The sequence below is a fragment of the Falco peregrinus genome, chromosome 1, assembly GCF_023634155.1.
Source record: "Falco peregrinus isolate bFalPer1 chromosome 1, bFalPer1.pri, whole genome shotgun sequence".
Taxonomy (NCBI): domain Eukaryota; kingdom Metazoa; phylum Chordata; class Aves; order Falconiformes; family Falconidae; genus Falco; species Falco peregrinus.
In genome coordinates this window covers 40733162-40752572 of record NC_073721.1, presented here as the reverse complement: position 1 = coordinate 40752572, position 19411 = coordinate 40733162, and the positions used below count along the sequence as shown (strand labels likewise).

Sequence of the window (19411 nt, the reverse complement as noted above, 5' to 3'; positions counted from 1 at the left end):
CCACCCACTCACCCACCCCAGACCTCAGCAGAGCTTGCCATGCTGCTAGAACGGGAGACTCATCCAAGCTCACCCGTGGCTTGCAGCAATGCTGCTGCCTCGGGTGAGCTGGGCTGCCTCTGCACTGCCCCATGCCCGCTACAGGCTCTGGCCATGCTGTGTCTGCCAGCATTCCCATGGGTTGCCATGCAGCTAGTTCCAGTCACGCTCAGGAATTCGGCTTCTTCGTTATAACGCTATTAACAGATCACTTCTGGCTCAACCCTGGACTTGTATTAACCTCTGATCCCTGTGTGAAGGACCCTTTTCCTGTAAAGCCTGACAAAGGATGCCAAGTTTTGGTTAATGTGAGATCTCATCACAGAGGATGGACCACAAATGCTTTTACAAGTGGGGAAACTGAGGCAAGAGACAGTGAGCCATTGAGTCAGTCTGCTGAGGCCAAAGCTGCCACAGGGCCATGCAATTCCCCTCGGTGGGACCCAAATCTGGGGCCACATGTTCTCAAGCCAGCAGAGCCTCTTGCTTGGGCATCCATGGGCGCAGGCGAGCGGCTCTCCCTGTGCCCTCCAACATCTCAGTGGCAGCCGTGCTGCTTGCTTACCACAGAAAAGTCACATTAGGAAAGTATGCGATGTATTTTTAACTGTCTATAATGCAATTTAACAGCTGGAAAGGAGGAAAAAAGCCAGCCTCATGCAATCAGCCAGATCTCTACTGTCCACAAGTGAGGGCTTGGAGGACTCAAGGTTTTTCAGTATGGTTGGGGACCTTGTTGTGGGAAAAGGACAGGAAACAACCTCATCTTTGAGACATGCTCTGGCTCAAGGAAGGCAGCCGGTGCAGGACAGAGGCCAGAGGACCCAGCAGTTCCCGGTGTGACATCCTTGCTCCCTAAAGCCACCATGTTGCCCGCATCTGTAGATGGTGAGTGCTATGGCCAGATCTGATTCCCCAAAGAGCTGGGTGTCCTGGCCATGCTTTGGCATTGGGGTTCTGTGCATGTTCTGGCAACGGGGCTGGCAGTGAAGGTTTCTGGGAGCCAGGCTTTTCTAATCATCTGCTCTGCACTGGAGGCACTTAACATGGGACACGGTTGCCCCTGCTGTCCCTGGTCACAGGTTCCTGCAATGCTCCCAGGGCTGGATTTACTGCAAGGCTGCACCACCACCATCCTCCCTTGGGATGGGGAGGGGTACATGCCTGCCACACTGCCCCCCAGCCACCACCCAGCACCCTCTACCTTCTGCTGTGTGTAGGGAGGGAGCTCAGCAGGGCTGCAGCGTGAGAGGGGCACTGTGCCCAGGCTCTCACGCATCGCCTCCTGCCTTCCCTGCCCACACCCTGGGTCAGCATCTGCCTCCCATGCACCGAGATCGTGCCAGCAAGGGGTAGGAGTGGCTGCTATTTGTGTTCCTCTCCGTTCCATCCAGGTAGAAGTGCTCCTCCGCTGCCATTAATGGTCTCTGATAGGCCAGAACTTTAACAGGGGCTCACTGGGCAACAGTCGTAGGGCTTATCTGGGGTGTTTGGGTTGGTTTGCTGCCTCCAAGCAACTGGATGCTTAGGGTGGCAAGTTTGCTGCCACCATTGGTGTTACTCCCACCTGCTTCTCCTCGGAGGACTTCTTCCCCTGCCATGGTCCCCAAGACTTGGAGGAAGAGAGCGAGACTTTCCAGCCCTATCCCAGGGGACACCCCCATGGTAAAGCTCCTGCAAGGAGCTGATTTTCCCCAGAGCAGCTTGGGGTCTGGAAGCCACCAGCAGCTGGTTCGTATATTCAGGCCTTTGCACGCACGCCCTAAAAACAAGCCACAGAATGGCCCAGCAGGGAGGGAGCTCGGCAGGGAAGGGGACTTGGCAGCGGGGGCTCTGGAGAGCACTTGGAGGATGCAGGACCCACTGATGCTCAGAGCTGCTGCTGTTTGCACACCTTTTGTGGGGGGTGTGATGTGAAGTCGGATGGAGTCTTCTCAGGCTGGGGAGTATCTCGCCGGGCAGACCATCACTGGGTTTAGAAAGGGCTGGTGGTGGGAGAGCAAGTGGAAACACAGGCACAGGGTAGGGAAACAACTTGCTGAAGGTCATCGCCAGGCCAGCGGCAGAACTAGGAGTAAAATCCACGTGCATTGAGCTGGTCCTTGGGTTGTATTCATGCATGTGGTTGCATTACCACTGCTGTCCCTGGACAGGGGCCATTAAAGGTAGAAATAATAACTTAGAGCCGCTGGTGCCCTCTGGAGCCATGCTGTAGGCTGTGGGGCTGGTTTGCATCTTAGAGGAGAGGTCTGGGCATTTGGGTCTCCTTTTCCCTTGGAGCATCTTCCAAGCCCCACTGGGTGGATGGTAGTTGGATGCTGGTTGATAAGATGAAGTGGTTGAAAACACTGCCTTTATTTGGAAGCTTATCTCCAAATCCTAATGAAAACAAGACACAGAGGGAAGGCGGGTACAAGGGAGGGGGAGGACTTGCACTCTAACGTGGTGGGGACCAGGGCTGGGGGGTGCTAAGCAGAGGGACCTTGTGGAGTTTGGACTCTGGCTGGCCCTGGCACAGGGGGAGAGTGAGATTTGAAAGCTGTGGGGTAAACCCAAGGAACCAGGGCAAGACCATTGAGTCCCATGCCCAGGGAGGGAGAGTCTGCAGGGGCATCTATGGTCCCCCTCCAAGTGCCTGAAATCTGGGAAGCCTCCCTACTTGTTGGGTTTTTTTTTAATTGGGGTCTCAACGAGGAAGAAAAACCTTGAAACCAAGGAAACAAAGGAGACAAAAAGGAAAATGTTGGCTCCTGGAAAGCAGAGCAAGCTGGCGCCAGCACCCTGGAGTGAGGGTGGGTGCTGCCTCTGCTGCCCTGATCCCTTCCTCTTCAGCTGGGGGGCAAAAAGGTGACTAGGTTGAGTTGCAATAAAAAGATGAGAAGTGAAAGGAAGGGTCTTGTGCAGGGAGGGAGGAAGGGCTTTGCCCTGGAGGATGTCAAGCCACTCGGAAGGAGACTACTTTGGTGCAAGAGGGATGATGGAGGAGGTGAGCAGAGGTTTTTAGGGGATGCTGTGGAGCAGAGAGCAGCTATGGTGGGCTCATCGATCCCACAAGGGGCTGGACTTTCCAGACACTAAAATAATACTTCCAGACCAAAAGTTATGGGGTAGCGGGGCTGGGAAAGTGGGGGATGAGATGTGTGCATGTGTGTGGATGTAGTTGTGGCTGTGTCAAGGCCTATAAATCACAGTGGTGTGGACTGAATCTCCATCGAAGGAAATTATTCCTTGCCAGATTTGGAAATTTCCCCTCAGCAACCTCGATTTTCCCCACCAAGCAGCAGAGACACAGGATCCTGATTATGGCAAGGGCAAAACCTTGCCTGGGAACCCAGCATCATGAAGGAGGGTTTCACTGCCCTGCAGCCCATGGTGATGGGGTTGCATGGGCAGAGCCCTGTTTTTCCCAGCACTGGGGCTGATCTGGAGCGGTGCTCAGGGTCTGGGGGTGTACACCACCATCACTCCCCATCCCTTACCCTCGTTCCCCCCATCCAGGGCCGGCCGGGCCCAGCTCTGCTGTGCTGGGGGAGCGTAACTTGATATTTTCCTGCGCGTCCCCCAGAGGGTTTTTTCCATTACACAGGCAGAGCAGAGCAGAGCAGAGCGGAGCTGCCTGCTCGCCCGCTTGCCCGGCTCCCCCGCCTGCAACCTCTGGCACCGCTTTTCCAGCGGCACATTGTGCAAATGTAACCTTTCAGCGAGCCACTCCTACGGCAGGAAGCCGGGGGGCTCCGCTCCTGCCAGGAACGCAGCCGGCGCGGAGCTGGAAGGCAGCCCGTTAATCAGAGCCGGCTGACAGCGAAGCACACATCCTGGGCAACAGATTTCTGCTCCCTCTCCCTCGCTTGCTCAGCCTCGCATTCCCGCTCCCGCTCGCTGCGGCTCAGCTACGCGGTCTGCCCTGCCATCCCGCCTGCCTCCCCATGCTCTTGCTCTTCTTCCTCAGGCTGCCGGCTGCGCTCGTGCTCCCCGGGTGCTCGCTTTCCCTCTCTGTGCCAAGTGAGAGCTGCCCATGCTGCTTGGCACGCAGCCGGTCGGGGTCCTGGCAGGGACCCAGCACCCCCGGCATCCCCCGTGAGAAGGGGACCAGCTGCAGGGAGCAACAGCAGCCACGGCAAGGCAAAGCATGCACCGGAGCATCATTCCCGTTGCCTGCCGCAGCTCAGGGATGCTGTGCTGGCAAATGGGACCTGTGTGGGGCTATGGTGCTCCCCGGGACCTTGTACAGGGGGGGCCCCGCAGTGACCCCCAGCTGGGAGCTCCCCGTGACACCGCAGTCGGGGCTGTGCTTCCAGCACTGGGTCGCACTCTCTCTTTGAGCGTGACAGCAGTGCTTGGAGACAGTGCCTTGCCCATCTCCCACCCGCTGTAAAAACTGAACAGGAGCTTTCATCTCCTGTGTGTGCAGCAAACACGTCAGGGGGGCTCTTCTCTGCTCACACCCAGCTTTGTCTGGGCACACCAGTGCGTCTGCACCGGTGCCAGCAGTTGCTGCCCCTTCGGGAGGGTTTAGTCCTGGCGCAGCTCCACTGGGCTGCAGCAGCTTGCAGCAGCACACCAAGGCCCAGGGCTGTATCTCAGGTGTGCAGGGCCTGGCAGCACACCCCCCTCTGGGGCGAGGGGCCAGCTGGGCAGGCGTCAGGCTGAGCCAACCCACGTGGGTTACGTGCCCCCGGCTGGGAGGGCTGGGGTGGGACAAGTTGGCCATGCTGGCCAAGGCAATGGCCAGTGGTGCCAGCTTGGGTGGTGTTCCCCAGGAGCCAAACATACCCTCATGCCCAGGTAAAGTCCAGTGAGGAGGAACAGAAGGGTGCGAAAACCCTGTCGTTGCCTTAACCTGTGCAGCAGGCTCCCCTTGGTGCAGGAGTGCAGGGCAATGCTGGTGTCAGGCACCTCTGCACCCTTGCTTTGGGCTTGCCAGGAGCGAAAGGCCACCAAAAATGGTCACATCCAACTTGGTTCCTCCCCAGCTCATCCTGCCCCTGCAAGATCAAGTGCTGAGACTTTTTCTCCTTCAGCAGAGTCCCCTCAGACTTTGTTCTGGTGGAACGGCGGAACTTGATCACGGTCTGCAGGTTTTCAGTCAAGACTCTGATTGACCGTTCCTGTTTTGAGACTATAGATGATACTTCCCCTGAATTTAATAATTCAGGGATCCCTCCAGCTCAGGGACTGCCACATGGTGCTGTGACATTGGGGTGGGATTTATCCCCCTCCTAATTGCAAGGGCATGAAAATCAGCTGTGTGGGGTTTCCGCTTCTGAGATGGGTTTGCTTTGCTGAGGACAGGAGGTTTGCATTTTGGAGCTGCTGAGCCTGCCGTGGGCTGGGCCGTAGGTGCGAGGGCTCTTCCAGCTGCCCTTGGACTTATCTGCAGCCCGGCCAGTACTACAAAACACCCTGCATTTATTTTTCATCTCTGATTTCTTCCTGGGTTTGAAACACTAAATGTGCTGCATTGTAGCATCTGTTTTTGCGGTATTTCCAGCCCAGCTGGAAGCAGGAGGCACTTGAAATTCAGAGATGGGAAAAAATAACGGATCTGGTGAGATTTCGTGTTCCTGCCAAAATCACCAAACCTGGGATGCTGGGAGAGCCCTGCTGCAGGCACAGCATCCTGGGGCCCTCACCTCTTCGTTCTTTCCACTCTTTGCTCATCCCAAACCATCCTCTCATTCCCAAATCACTTTTAGGATGCTGCACAAAGCCTGACCCTGCTGTTGAAGCTGGGGATGGGCAGATAATACAGTCACTGAATTTATTTCACCTTTTCCTCTGGTTGCGAATTGTCCAGGAGCAGATGGCGATTTTCTCAAGTGTATCCGTTATTCGAAGTCACTCACTGAGACAGCGATGGCTCAAACAAATCCCAGGCCCCCTGCAAAGCCATCATTTGGTCTTTCCATCTGCCCAGCCACCACTGTCGGCGTGGGCTCAGCTTCCGCCAGCGTGCTGGAGGGAAGTGGGGAGGCAGGAGAGCCGGTGGATAGGGTCAGCCCCATCATCTGTAGGCTTCTGCCTCTTCATCTCTGTGCAGTGCCTGCGGAGTGCAAGGCTCTGGAGGCTGTCGGGAGCAGTTAGGATCCACATCCCAGCTTTGCTGGGCTTTGGAGCTGCGCTGGCTCACTCACATGATGCCTTTCTGTGCCAGTGACAGGGTGAGGCTGACGCACTGGCAGGGTGACCAGTTGCAAACTGGAAAGCTGCTTCTCATGAAAAGACACCGATGACTGACTGTGCTGCACCTCCCTGTCTGACTGGGGAAGAATTGGATGCTTTTAGGTTGGTGAGCAGCCCCAGGAAACCTCATGTGTGCCATGAGCCCTGGGACACAGGCTGGTGTTGCAGCGAGGGCTGGAGGGTCTGTGCAGGGATGTGCCCAGCTTTGGGTGATGGATGTGATGAGGGGACCTGCAAAAGCAGCCCAGGGATGACCGCAGGTAGCCAAAGCCCTCCCAGTGTTGGTGGCACCTTGCTGGGAAGCCTGGGCAGGTCCGCAAGGGATGGTCTTTGCCTGGCTGGCTTCTGCCAGCCTCCTCTGGTGCTTCCGAGGGTACCCGGGTGTCCACGGCTCTGCTCTGGGCACTGGCAGATTGGGAAGGGGCCAGGCGCAAGTTTTGATCCAGACCCAAGATACACCCCCAAAAAAACCCAGACCCAAAACCAAACTCGAATGGAGAGAATGGGGAGAAACATGTGAATTCCCAAGCTCACACTTAGCCCAGCAGTTGGTCCTTGGAGCTGGGGCATCCTCAACTTCGCCACCCAGAGAGGGGCTGAGCCAGGGGAACACTCCCACAGCGATCTGCTCCCTCCTCCTGGCTGGATTTGCCATTTTTCCCTTTCCCATCTTCTCTTTTTCCCTCCCCAGCAGAGACCCGGCTCTGGCTGTAGGGGACCCAGTGCCCTCTCGCAGGGGTACGAGAGCCATGCAGGGGACACAGGGGGGCTGTGAAGGGTTCAGAGAGTGAAACACTTTGAAATGCCGTTTCCTCTCCCTTCAGGCTAAACAAATACCACCACCACCACCCTCCCCTGGCCGGGAGTTGCCTCCCACATCCCACAGGCCTTTGTTCCCAGGCTTTTATCCAGGGCTGGGGAAGGGGCCAGGATCCCCTAGCCTCCCCAGGGACACCCATGCCGACAGGGTCCTGTGCTGCCTGGGATGCTGAGGGGAGGCAGGAGATGAGAGCCTGCTGTGCCCCTTGTTGCAGGGCTTACGGACACCCCATGAACAACCTTCGTAGGCCTCAGTGGCCTCCAGCCACTGTTCCCCCTTGCCTGCCACCCCACTGATGCTTTTTCTCATGGAAGAGGTTCTGATCTATCCTGTCCCACCTTGTCCTCTCCTGACACCCTGCCACCAGCACAGCCTGCAGGCTGTACACATCGGCAGTGCCACCAGCTCCGGGGACACCCCCAGATGCAATTCTACACCCACCACCTATGAGACCCTCTAGGCAGAGGGGCACTGGCCACATCCCCATTGCAGAGACCCCACAGAAGAAGCCGAAGCAAAAATTATGTGGGTTTTGCAGAGACCTCTGGCCCCCAGGAACCTATCACCTGGCTTTTCATTTACATCCCCAAAGCCACTTTAATTACACCCCAGGAGGGATCCCTTCAGGGAGTTGCTTTCTGGGGTGAAAAGTTGGTGGAAATAAACGCCTATGGACAGACAAACAACCCCGATGTGACTGAGGAGACTCCATGCCTCAAATGCCAGCCTCAAACCACATCCCTGGTAGTGACACCCTTGCTCTGTGTAAAAGAAACACCTCAATTAAAGCAAAAGTGAGACTCCAAACAAACCTGCTGGAAAGCAAACCCCGACTTTGCCCTGGAGCGAAGCATTTCTCTGGTGACCATGTTCGGAGTAAAACAGGATTGTTTGAAATGTCCCCCGTTGTTCTTGCCTCACACCAGGAATTGCAAGAAGGAAAGAAGTACCTTTTTTTCCCCCCCCCCGTTGTTGAAACTGAGAAAGTGACCCTTGGATGAGCAGAAACCGTTGCCCCAGCCTCATCGGTCCCTTTGTGTCCCCGTAGGACCAGGCGGCTGATGCTGGGCCAGCCTCTGCGGCCAGCTGCAGCCAGGGATGTGCAGTCTTTCCAGGCAACAAAATCCCTTCTGCTGCCTGATTTCCTACTGCCTTATCTCCCTCCCGATGGCCAGGTTATCAGGAGGTGGAAAAGGCCTCAGGACAACCTGACCCCAGTCCCTGTGGCAGGGGTGGGAGATGGCTGGGGGCGGGAGGGGCTGTGGGTGGTGGCGCAAAGCTTTGCAAAGGGCAAAAGCAGGGGACTGTCAGCATTCAGTGGTCCCATCCTGCGTGAGGCAGAGCCCTTTTTCTCCTGCTGACATCTTCATTGTGTGCGGCGGGGTGGGCAAAACATCCTTGGGGAGCAGCTTTGGAGCTGGGGTGAGCACAAAGACCTCGAGTTGCCTCCTTGTCACCTCCACCCATGGGACAGCCCCAGGGATGCTGAGCCCTGGCACAGTGAGCGGAGGAGGCTGTGGGGCCGGCTCGTGGGGAGGGCAGCCCCGCAGCTAAGTGCCGCGCTTGTCACCCAGACAAGAGATCAATAACTAATTTCACTGCAGCAGCAGTGCCGGTTTTTTTCCAATAATTGTGAGCCGGTGGTGGGGAATGAGACTCTCAGCACCGCTCCACACCAGCCTGCACCCGATCAATCGCCACACCGCTGGGGCAGCAGGAAAACTCATTTTTCTCCTTTCTTCCTTCTCTCCCACCTCCTCCCACTCCATCCCTCCTCCTCCTCCTCTTCCCAGTGTGGTGCTGGCTGAGCCGAGGGTTGTGTCCCCACACTGGGTGGGACGTGGGCTTGGGCTTTCCCAAGCCATCCCTCTGGTGGCGGGGGCAATGGCTGAGCTTCCCGTGCTGCCTCAACAGCCCTGAGCGCTTCAGTCCCCATCACTTGCTGGACCTGTCTCCTTGTGCAGAGCATCGGTCCCAGCAGCGCGGATGAAGGTGGTAGAGGAGCAGTTTCTCCTCTCATTGGTGGGATCGGGGGCTCCCAAGGGCGCCCTGGCTACTGGGCTGTGACTTTTGGTGGCCTGTTGGTGCCTTTATGTGGTCCAAACGTGACTCTTATTTTTATAGCAATGCAGAGCAAAATATCTAGTTTTTCATCCCCTGAGTGGTTGGCTGGTCTGCTCCAGGGCACAAGCCCTACTGAGCTTCTCTCATAACCATTCCTTATCCCTTCTGTAACCCCATGGTGCCTCAGTTTCCCCCCATATTATCTCTAATAGATGAGAACATCCTCTCCTGCTCCCTCCAATGCCATTACAAGCCACCATGGGCTCCATGTCTGGGGCAGAAGATGTTGCTCGCTCCCAGCTCACAGGGTAGTGCTTGGTCTTGGGGTCCCCAGGTTGATCCGTGGGGTCCCATGATCCATGCACCTGCAAGGCAGCAGAGTGATGCTGTGTACTCAGCATCTCCCTGGGATTGAGAGGGGGACAGACAAGGGTTGAATCTGGGGCACCTTTGGCTCTCTCCAGTACCTCCAGCAGGCTGTGGATGAGGTGCTGTGCCTGGGCACTGCTGCGGGGAAGGCTCAGCAGTGGGTTTGTCACTGCAGCATCTTCCAAGCCCATCTAAGCACTGTACACCCAGTGGCAGCAGTGCAGCCCCTTGCTTCTTTTTCCTGAATTAAGACCCTCCTCCCTGGTCCCCTGAGAGCATCCCCATGAATTAAAGACCGCCTCTGCTGCACAGTGCCAAGTGCTGCCTGCATAATTTCAAAGTTTTATTACTTGCCTTGAAGGCACTTATTGATTGGGGTCCTCTCCAGCTGATGGAGCATTTAGTATGGCCTGGCCTGGCCAAGCAAGGCTGAAATCTCAGCCTGTCCAGCTTAGCTAAGCTGTGGCTTAAAACCTCTGAGACACAGGTGCTGGGACACCTCTGCTCCCAGGAGCGGGATCTCCATGTGCATGTCCTCACTGAAGCTGTTTGCACTTTGAGATGCTTTTCTGATTCTCAGTCTCAGCCCAAGAGCTGGTGCCCCCAGGCCATGCCACATCCCGCCTGGGGTTTAACCCAGAGAAGGATTTTTCTGGGGGAGTTTGAGGTGCTGTTAGGAACAGGGGTGAGGGCAGTTTGGGGGGGTTCTGCTCTGTTGAGACATCTGCACCCTGGCGCATGGAGATGCTTATGGGATTTGGGGTTTATGTGCAACACTCACTGTTGGGTGCAAGCAACAACTTCCCAGCGAGCCACACTGTGTTCACACGGGCGTGCACACAGTGTGAGTGCTCCAGTAAGGAAGCTAGACGCCTGCCCGCTGGCTTTACCCTGCAGCTCTCCATGGTGCACAGGCTATCATCTGCCCCTTAGCTTGGCTTTGGAGAGGAGCTGGCAGCAGCCAGCATCGCCTTTGCTTTCAAGCTCTCCCTGCCACTGCTGGACGCTGTGGGGCTTCAAGGGCTACTGAGATGCCATGGAGGACCGCTGACCTGCCTTGGTGCTGGAAGGTGGGCCCACCCCACTAGCCCAAGCACTCCCGTACCTCCTGATGCCTGCACCGGGGTCCCCCTCCCCATGCCATCACTGGCACTGGATACCACATGCAAGTGGGGGCTTTGCCCACTCCACTCCTCACACTGTGCTGGTCTGGTGGCTGGGAACCCCCTTCCAGCAGCTGTTTGGCCCCAGAGTAAATGCAGCAGCCGGTGGTGAGTATGGCTGAGCCATGGCTCCATGGCCATAGAATTGGCCACTTCCACCCTCTCCCAATTTTTGTGCCCTTGGAGCCCTCTAGTCTTGCTCCCAGTTCCCCCTGTCCTGGTGCATGGCTGGGCTGGGGTTTGGGGGAGCAGGGGGTGGGAGGGTGGGAGCCCCAGAGGGTGGGAGCCCCCACGGCTCCTTTAAGAAACCCACAACCAGCTCCAGAAACCAGCTCAAGGTCACAGCAGGAACCTTCGGACTTGGCAGCAGCGAGCAAGGGAGGAGGGAGGGAGGGAGGGAGGGAGGGAGGGAGGAAAGCTGACTGAGATCAAAATGAAATCACAGCCAGGGAGAGGGGATGGCTGGCAGCACAGCAGGGGGGAGCAGGAAGGTGGGGTGCAGCGGAGCACGGCATGCAGGCGGGTCCCACCCATGGGTGCCCCCCAGGATTGCTGTGGTCCTGACCCCAGCACAGACTCTTGAGGCTTCGCTGTGCCCCCAGCACAGAGCCCTGTGGCTCCTGAGCACCATCCAATGTGCCCACGGTGGTCCAAGCCAAGGAAAGTCCCCTTGTGCCCCAGAGCCACCCTGGGAATGCTGGAGTCACATCCCTCCCACAGGACTTCCCGGGCTCCACAGGAGGTTTCCAGCTCCGACAGGAGCAGAGCAGGAGGGAGCTGCCGGCTGGGAGAGTTGGCTCCTGCAATGGCTCATGGCATGGCCCACTCCCAGATTCTTACCTCATTTTCCTTTTAAAGCTGGTTTTCCTTTTAAAGCAGCAGCTCCTGGAGTCCTGTGATCACTGCTGAATCTCTGTCTTCATTTCAGGCCTGGAGGACCTTCAGAGCTGTCCTCACCAGAGAGTACAGTGGGGGGAAAATGAGCCTTTAAAGGCTCAAACACCAGGAAGTTAATAAAAGACAGATAAAGAGCCCTCAGCATTTCCCTCTTTTTTTTAATCTTTGCCATTGAAATGACTCACAAATCTGGGTGCTCCGACTTGTCCTCTGGACAGGTAAAGCCAGGTGAAGCAAAGGTACCAGGGATGAAGAAAATCCCTCATGGAGCAGGATGCATCTGGGATAGCCCATCCCCTCCCAGCCCCAGGGCCTGATCCTGCCCCATAGGCTGCAGCACATTTACTCATGCAGGGAGCCACTGGCTTAACACATCTGGGGGCTTTTGGGGGACAAGCAGGAGCAAAGCTCAGGCAGACCCAACCCTGCAGGGTGCTTGTGGCCAGGCTGGGGCTCAGCTGCGGCTCTGAAGCAGCTTGTTCTGGGCTTGGTTTGGAGATGCCCGATTTTAATTTTCATCAGCAGAATTAATCTGTGAAGTTATTTTCCCTTCCTCCCCCTCCCCTTCCTCTCCTCCCCGCTTTATACAGAGAATTTGATCATTTCTCCCAGGAGCTCAGCACCATTAACATTCACTCCCAATGTGTGCGAGCCGCACCACATCACCAAGGGCTGCCACTGGTGCTGCTGGGTCCAGTACCCAGCCCCGGCTTGAAGGGACCTGGGTGTCAGCTTTTCCCTCCCACAGCCCAGGCTTGGAGAGCCCCTCTGCCCCCCGACTCCATGCTGGGCTGCCCCAGCAAAGCAAAGGAGGGTGGGATCCTGGCCTCCAGCTTTGCTCCGCTGGAGCTTGAGCTTTTTCAGAAAATGAAAGCTGAGAGGCTCTGGGAAAAACAACCAAGCCAAGGGCATGGCCAAGTCTTGGAAGATTTGGTTTTAAGTCATGCAGATTGGTAACCTGGGGCTTTCCTGGAGTTGCATAAATTTGTAGGCTTTGGGTTTTCATTAATAAAGGTTAACTAACTTATTTTATTATTATTATTAATAATAATAATAATAAATAATAATGATGATGATGATGATGTTATTAAATATCACAGGCCAGGCTGCCTTCCCCAGCAGTAGCATCAGGGAGCTGCAGTCAGCACAGCCTCTTCCATCCGGCACTGTGCTGGCTGTGCGCCTCAGCTCTGTATGCACTATAGGTCTGTGCTATAGATCCAAGTGCAATGTATGTAATCTATATGGGAAGCAGCCTGTGCTGAGACTTTGCTTTCTTTGCTTAGTTGAGGTCTGAAGTGGGGCCAGGAGCTCAAGCAATTGGGAAGGGAGGAAACACAGAGCCTGATGGTTTTAACACTTGGCTGGAGTGTAGTGGGGAGCACCATTGCCGGTGCCCAAACCCAGCCGGGTTTCACCCCTGGGGTTCCCCAAAAGCCTCTTTGACCCCCATTTCAGGTCCTTCTCGGCTCCACAGCCCGCCCAGCAGCAGCACTAACCCACACTGCAGCCACCCACTTTGCAGCCAAAGGGATGCTGATGGGTAGCAGCAGCCCCAGGGAAGGAAAAGGGACTTTTGCATCAACTGCTGCCCTTTGGATTTAATTGAAGGCAGCGGTGGCAGCGCCTGCCTGTGTGCAGGCATAAAAGCCCACCTGCGTCCACCACACTTAACCATTTCCTTTCCTGCACGCGAGCCCTCCTGGGGTGTCCCTCCTGAGAAATTACATCAGCTCTGAATGGGAAGTGCAACTGAGCCAGCCTAGCCCAGGAAAAAAAGAAGCAGCAAAAGAAAAACAAATTCAGAAACTGGAATGGAAAAAAAGGTTAAACCCTGTGTGCACTGCCACCCCCATCACCCCACAGCTCAACCCAGGCAGGAGTGAGAGGTGAGGGTGAGCCAGGGCAGTTGGTTTGTCCAACCAAGGCTGTGCAGAAGGGGGTGGTTTTTGCTTTAGCAGGATTCTTGCTTCAATACAGTCCTTTTTTTTTTCCTTTTCTTTCCTTCTTTCTGGTTATGGAGAAGGGAGCAGCTAGGTGCTGATCCTGCTGCAGCCCAGCCGTGCTGCTGGGCGAGGGCAAAGAGGCGAGGAGCTGAGCGCTTTATTTTTAGTCTCAGTTTAACAAGTATTAATTAATAAGAGTGTAAATGCTAATGCTGAGATGACACAAACTGCATTGCCTGAAATGAATGTTTGGGACCTGTCTGTGCCAGGATTTACAGCCGGGTGTGTTCATAGGGGCTAAATCATTGCTCAAACTGCAAGGATAAGCTGAGCCGGCTTTCTACCACCCAGCCCAGCACTGGCCGTGCCGCAATGTGATGTGCTGGGGGATTGGGGGCTGGCTCCCTGGCAGCACCTCACCATGTCACGTTGGCTTATCCCTGCCTGGCAAAAAGTCCCAGGAGGTTTTGCAAAGTGTGGGCCATTTCAGCCTCTCCCCATCCAAGCTGAGTTGGTGCGGGGTTACGCTTTGCAGAAGGATTTATTGGCCCAGTGGACTAACTTTGGAAAAAAAATATCATTTTCCTCCTGTTAAGTCCCTCTGTCCTGCCTGTCCCCTGCCTGTGGCTAGCAAGAGCTCAGCTTGGCCAAAGGCATGAGAGGAGGCTCAGGAGGATGAGGAGGTGAAGAAGTACCCCTGGCCAGTAAGATACAAAGGCTTTTGGCCCCTTGGCACCAATACACTGGCTGGGTTTGTTAGCATCACAAAAACAATGAACTTGAAGCTCTGTCAGTGTTTCAGCTGTAGAGTTATCAGGATGTGACAGTCCAGTACCTGTGGGGCTGGGGACCCTTGCCCGCGGTGGGGGCACAGGGCAGCAGGTGGGAGGAGGAGGAAGCGGGGCTGTGCATGGGGGCTTATCCTGGCTGCAAGCCAGTTTGCTAAGTCAGAGGATTCCAGTGGGCTGACCCCTGCGCTTTGAGCCAAGGTGAGGGTGGCTTGGGGTCCTGTGGGACCCAGCGGGTGCCCAGGGCCTCGGGGGGCAGCTCTGGGGCCACGCTTACACCACTCAAGGGGGGCTCTTACATCTTTCCAGAGAGGCAGGTGCTTAGAAGGCCGGATCCAGGCCAGGTTTTCCTCCTCTTTTCTCCTCTCAAATGCAGGCAGGAGGGACCCTGACAGGCTGCTGCTGCTGGCAGTGCACTCCAGCAAGCCCTGCTCACCTGGGAAGCCCAGGAGTGTGGCCAGTGCAAGCCAGGCACATGGCAGCGGGAGCCAGGGAAACTGCTTAGTACACACTGCATCCTCCCAGTGCTCACACCGCATCGTCCCAGCGCCCACACTGCATCTGCCCAGTGCCCACTGAGTCCTCCCCAGAGTGCTTGCTGCATCCCCCAGCCCATGAGCTGGGGCAGAGGTGGGAGCTGGCAGGACCGCAGAGCACCCCATGCCAAGAGGGCTCCCCGTCACCTGAGAGTGCTCAGCTGCCATTTCAGGAAACCCAGAAAGGACTGAGCTGGTTTTCTTCAAAGGTCTGGAAGGATACAGTGCTGGCAGTGTGCAGAGAGGTGTCACACTGTGGTTCAAGGCGGGTGAGGAGTCACAGGGTGGGGAGCTGATCACAGCTCATTAGTGCCAGAAAACCCCTGGTTTTCTGATCTGGGTGACCCACTGGAACCACCCTGGTCACTGGAGCTGGGTGCTTGGCTGCTGCCACCCGCAACGGTGGGCGCTTGGGAATTACAGCGAGTTATTCAGCTGCCCCCCTTCCAAGCTGGCAGGTGGCCCTGTGCCAGGGTCACTCCTGCCTGCGCTGCATGGCCCGGGGCAGGCAGTGCCACAGAGCTGAGTCGCAGGGTGAGGATGCTCTGGCCTGGCCCCTCGTAGCCCCTTGCTGCCCCACAGGGATCCAGCTGGGGCGCTGGGGACCACACAAGAAATCCCCACCCACAGCCTCCCCAAAACCCCCGCTGCAGCTGGCCCCGGGGCACCTTCCCGTGGGCTGGGCACTGCCGTGCTGGGGCCAGCGTGGCTCAGTGTGCTGCAGAGGGATGCGCTGGTGGGATGCATGGCCATGGCACAGTCTCTCTGCTCAGGCTGGCTCCCCGAACAGCATGCTGCCACACTCCTCTTCAGTGGCTCCGTTCGTATCATCGAATTTTAATTTAGTTAGTTGAGTTCTTTAAATAGTGTGAACTTGCTAAGTGCTTTGCATATTTTATACTCATGAGTAACATTTATCAAACAGAAAGCACAATTAATCAAAGAGGGGAGCTTTTGTAACTCAGAGCAGTTTGTATTCTCTCTTTCTCCCTACTGTGCGCTTTCCTCCATGTCTCCCTCCTGTTCTCCTCTTCCTCCCTGCTGCCCTGCACCGGCCACAGAGCCAAGGCAGCTCCACTGTGCGCTACACATGCGTATACACACACAAGTACATACTTGTTCTTGCTCCCTCCTCCCCCCGCCGTGTACACCATACATGCATATATAAAAATATGGTTTATATATATGTATATACATTTGTGTGTATGCACATATATATATGCATATATCCATGTGCATGTATCTATATGCATATACCTATATCTATCTATCTGATGTATAAATATATCTGTATATAAGTATGGTGTGCTGTATTATGTATATGTATATGTATTATGTATATGAATATATGTACTTACAGGCACAAATGGTCCATTTGCAATATATATATATATACACACATATGCACAGTTGTTATACTCACAATATTATACACAGTGCACAGAATTTTTATGTTTATATATATATATATCTACACACACTATATCTATTATCTCCTATCCAGTATATAGCATACAGTTTATAGTATATCACATATATTACACTATATATAATAAAAACATTTTAGATCTTTTGGGCTGCTGGGGGGTTCAGCAGTGTTGGTGGTGATGCTTCAGCCTCCCCAAGAGCACCAATAGCTGAAGGAGTGAGGTGGGATGGACGGTCCCAGCCCCAAGCCATGCTGGCTGGCCACCTGGCCAGCAGAACTGCCCAACCAGCTACACCTGGGGACAGTGACTGGTCACAGGGACATGGGAGGCCCTGGCAAGCCCCCTGGGCACGAGTGTGGCCGCAGCCTCCCAGCCTGGGTCCTCTATCCTTGCTGGGTGCTGGAGACGAGGTACAGACCAGGGCTTGCTTTTGGGACAAACAGCAAAGGGACGATGACCTCTGTCCCCAGGACATCTGTATTTATTTTAAGGGCAGGGTCACCCAAACCAGTCAGGTTTCAGGGCAACACAGAGGTGAAGCCTGTGCCGGTATCCAGGGAAGAGCTGGCACTGGTGCTGGAAGACGAGAGGTGACAGAGCATGGGTGGCACGAAGGGACCCACGTCTCTGCCACCCCTCTGAGCACCTTGGCAGCTCTTGGCAGAACGAGGAGAAGCCCTGACCTAATTTATTCTGACTATTCAAGCCTTGGCTGTGTCACTGTGGAGGCAGCTGAAGGAGCTGGGCAAACATGGACACAAGGGCAGGTTTGACCAGCTTCAAACCCTGCCGTCTCAGCAGAGCAAAGGAGGTGGGACTGTCCTGCACGGTTCCCTGCAAAGTACCTCGGGGCTCTTCCCCAGGCCTCAGAGGGCTTCGTTGCTCTATTAATTGCCATTAATGGCAGCAAACAGGGCAGCAGGTGCCTGCCCAGACCCGGGTTAAATGCCACCGAGGGAAGGGCTATGCCGGCACTGCAGGACCTGCCTTGCAAATCGCCTGCAACGATACGCGCTGTCCTGGTCACCCTTTCTCAAAAATGATAGTGCAAAATTAATTAGAATTAATTAATCAGAAAAGGGTAATAAGGGTGATTAAGCACCTGGGGAAAAGAAAAAAATATATATTCCTGAAGGGCAATTGCAGTGCCAGTGATTACCTTGAAAAGTGGCAAGTGAGCGGGAGCCAGTGGAGAGCGTGCAGGGAAACAAATGGGCTGGAGAAGGGGGTCTGGGCGGTGTTTTCTGTCTCATCACACAAGGAATTACCAAATGACAAGACTGAAACCAGTTAGAGGAAAAGCATTTCCCAGCAGCAGCTACCACGGGGAGGCAGCTGAGCCTAGGAGGGGAGCTCTGCGGCTGCCATGTTTTTTGCAGACTTGTCTTTGCGCAAACTGGCCCCAAGGCTGGACCTGTCTCCAGCAAAGAGTGGGACTCAATACGGTGTCCTCGATGATGGGACCCTCATCCCCAGCCCCAGCCATTTACCAGGCTCAGGAGTATGGTGAGCCAAGGGAAGCTCAACCGATTTCTTTCTCCTCTCTTAATTTCCAGCCATACTCTGTTGCCTTAATAATAATAAATAAATAAATACAAATTAAAAAAAATATTAATAATAAACAATAATAAGAAATCATCAAAGGGAACACAAGTAAGCAAGGCTGGGCCCCGGGTCAAGGCAACCACTGCAGGTTTCATTGTAACCCAAGGAGCTGAAGCGGAGCCCCAGCCCCAGAGGGACAGGAGCACCGGTCCCTCCCTACCACCATGAAGGGCTTCTGCAGTGGGGAAGGATGGAGGGGGTGACTGGGACCTAGTGGAAAGGATTTTCAGGAGCCCCAGTGCAGCACAGTGAATAAAAAGGAGAAAAAATATCTTTTCTGGAGAGGCAAGGGGAGCAAATACTGCAGGATGCTGTGGGAAGTAGGGGGCATGGATGGTATGTGGATGCCATGGCCTGCTTCAAAATGCAGGTGACAAGCAAAGTGATGCAGTGGCTGCTGGTGGCTTCAGTGAGGGGGAACCTGGTGGGTTTTGGTCGTTCAGGTGCCTGTGCATGGAGGACATTCACCACCATGCACCTCCCAAGACATCACCCCACCCTGGGAGCAGCCAGGCACTGCTGTCCTGTGCTCACTGTTCCCCGCCTGGTAACAGAGCCTCGTTTCTTTAAAATCTGGAAAGCAAAGCAGGGTGCAAGCAGCACTTCCTGTGCTCAGAGATGCTCTCCTTGCATCCCCAACTCTGCAGCCGACTGTGACACATGCTCCCAGCCCCTGCCATGAGCCCTTGGCTCCAGTCGCTGCTGCCCCTGGCACGCTCAGGCCCTGATGCAGGGACTCGGGGGACCTGGGGGTGCCCACGAGCTGTCCCAGGGCAACAGCTGCATGCCCAGTGGTGGGGTCTTCCTCCACTATCTGCACAGGCGCCATGGAAGGGTGGCAATGGGCCCTGGCACTGAGACCGCGTCCTGGTTGTGCCATGGATTTTTGAATGGCTGTGGGATGAGCAGCACTGTTTTGGGCACAGCAAGTCCCTGCAGGGGCCATTAGGACATTCTGGGGTGTAAATGGTGCTGGCTGCATGGGAGCAGACCCCGCTCCCCCTGTGCCCGTGCAGCAATGTCCCCATTGCAGCTACCTTCTGGCTGCGCTGGGTGACGTCAGGCAGATTCTGTTCCTGCAGTTTTTGTGCCAGTCGCTGTCAGGGGGAAGGTGAGGGAGGGGGCTGATGCCCTGCTGAGGGAAGGACTTACCTTGTATTAGACACCAGAGAATCCACATTGTCCTCCTTTCCCCAGGCTGCAGCCAGCCAGTTTTGTCACCGTCCCTGTCCCCACAGCAATGCCCTTCCAAAGGCCTCGGATGCTGCAGGTCCCTGTCCACGGGAGCGGGTGTGTGTGTCTCATGCCTGTCCGACTGGAGGGGCGGGGGGCGATGGGGTGGGGTGCTGCCCTCGGCCGGAGGGAGGCCATCACGCAGAGGCCGGGGGGGAGGCAGCCTCACCGGAGGGGCACCCCGGGCCGCGGGGGTGCCGTGCGGAGATGGCCACAGCTGTGCTGAGCCTGCCCGGCCTCAGCTCCCCGTGCTGGCCTGGCAGGGCAGGGCAGGGCGAGCCGGGGACATCGCCGAGGGCGGCGGGAGCGGTGCCCCCGCCGGGGCGCAGGGTGGACGC

The 19411-nt window shown here is 55.8% G+C and overlaps 1 long non-coding RNA gene across 1 annotated transcript; it reads right to left on the bottom strand.

Moving 5' to 3' along the window:
- Positions 1-623: 623 nt before the first annotated feature.
- Positions 624-11583, bottom strand: LOC129784004 (uncharacterized). The gene is made up of 2 exons (XR_008746251.1): positions 11479-11583; positions 624-2418 (listed from the first exon to the last, which is right to left on the bottom strand). It is a non-coding gene; the product is annotated as an uncharacterized LOC129784004 (long non-coding RNA).
- Positions 11584-19411: the final 7828 nt, after the last annotated feature.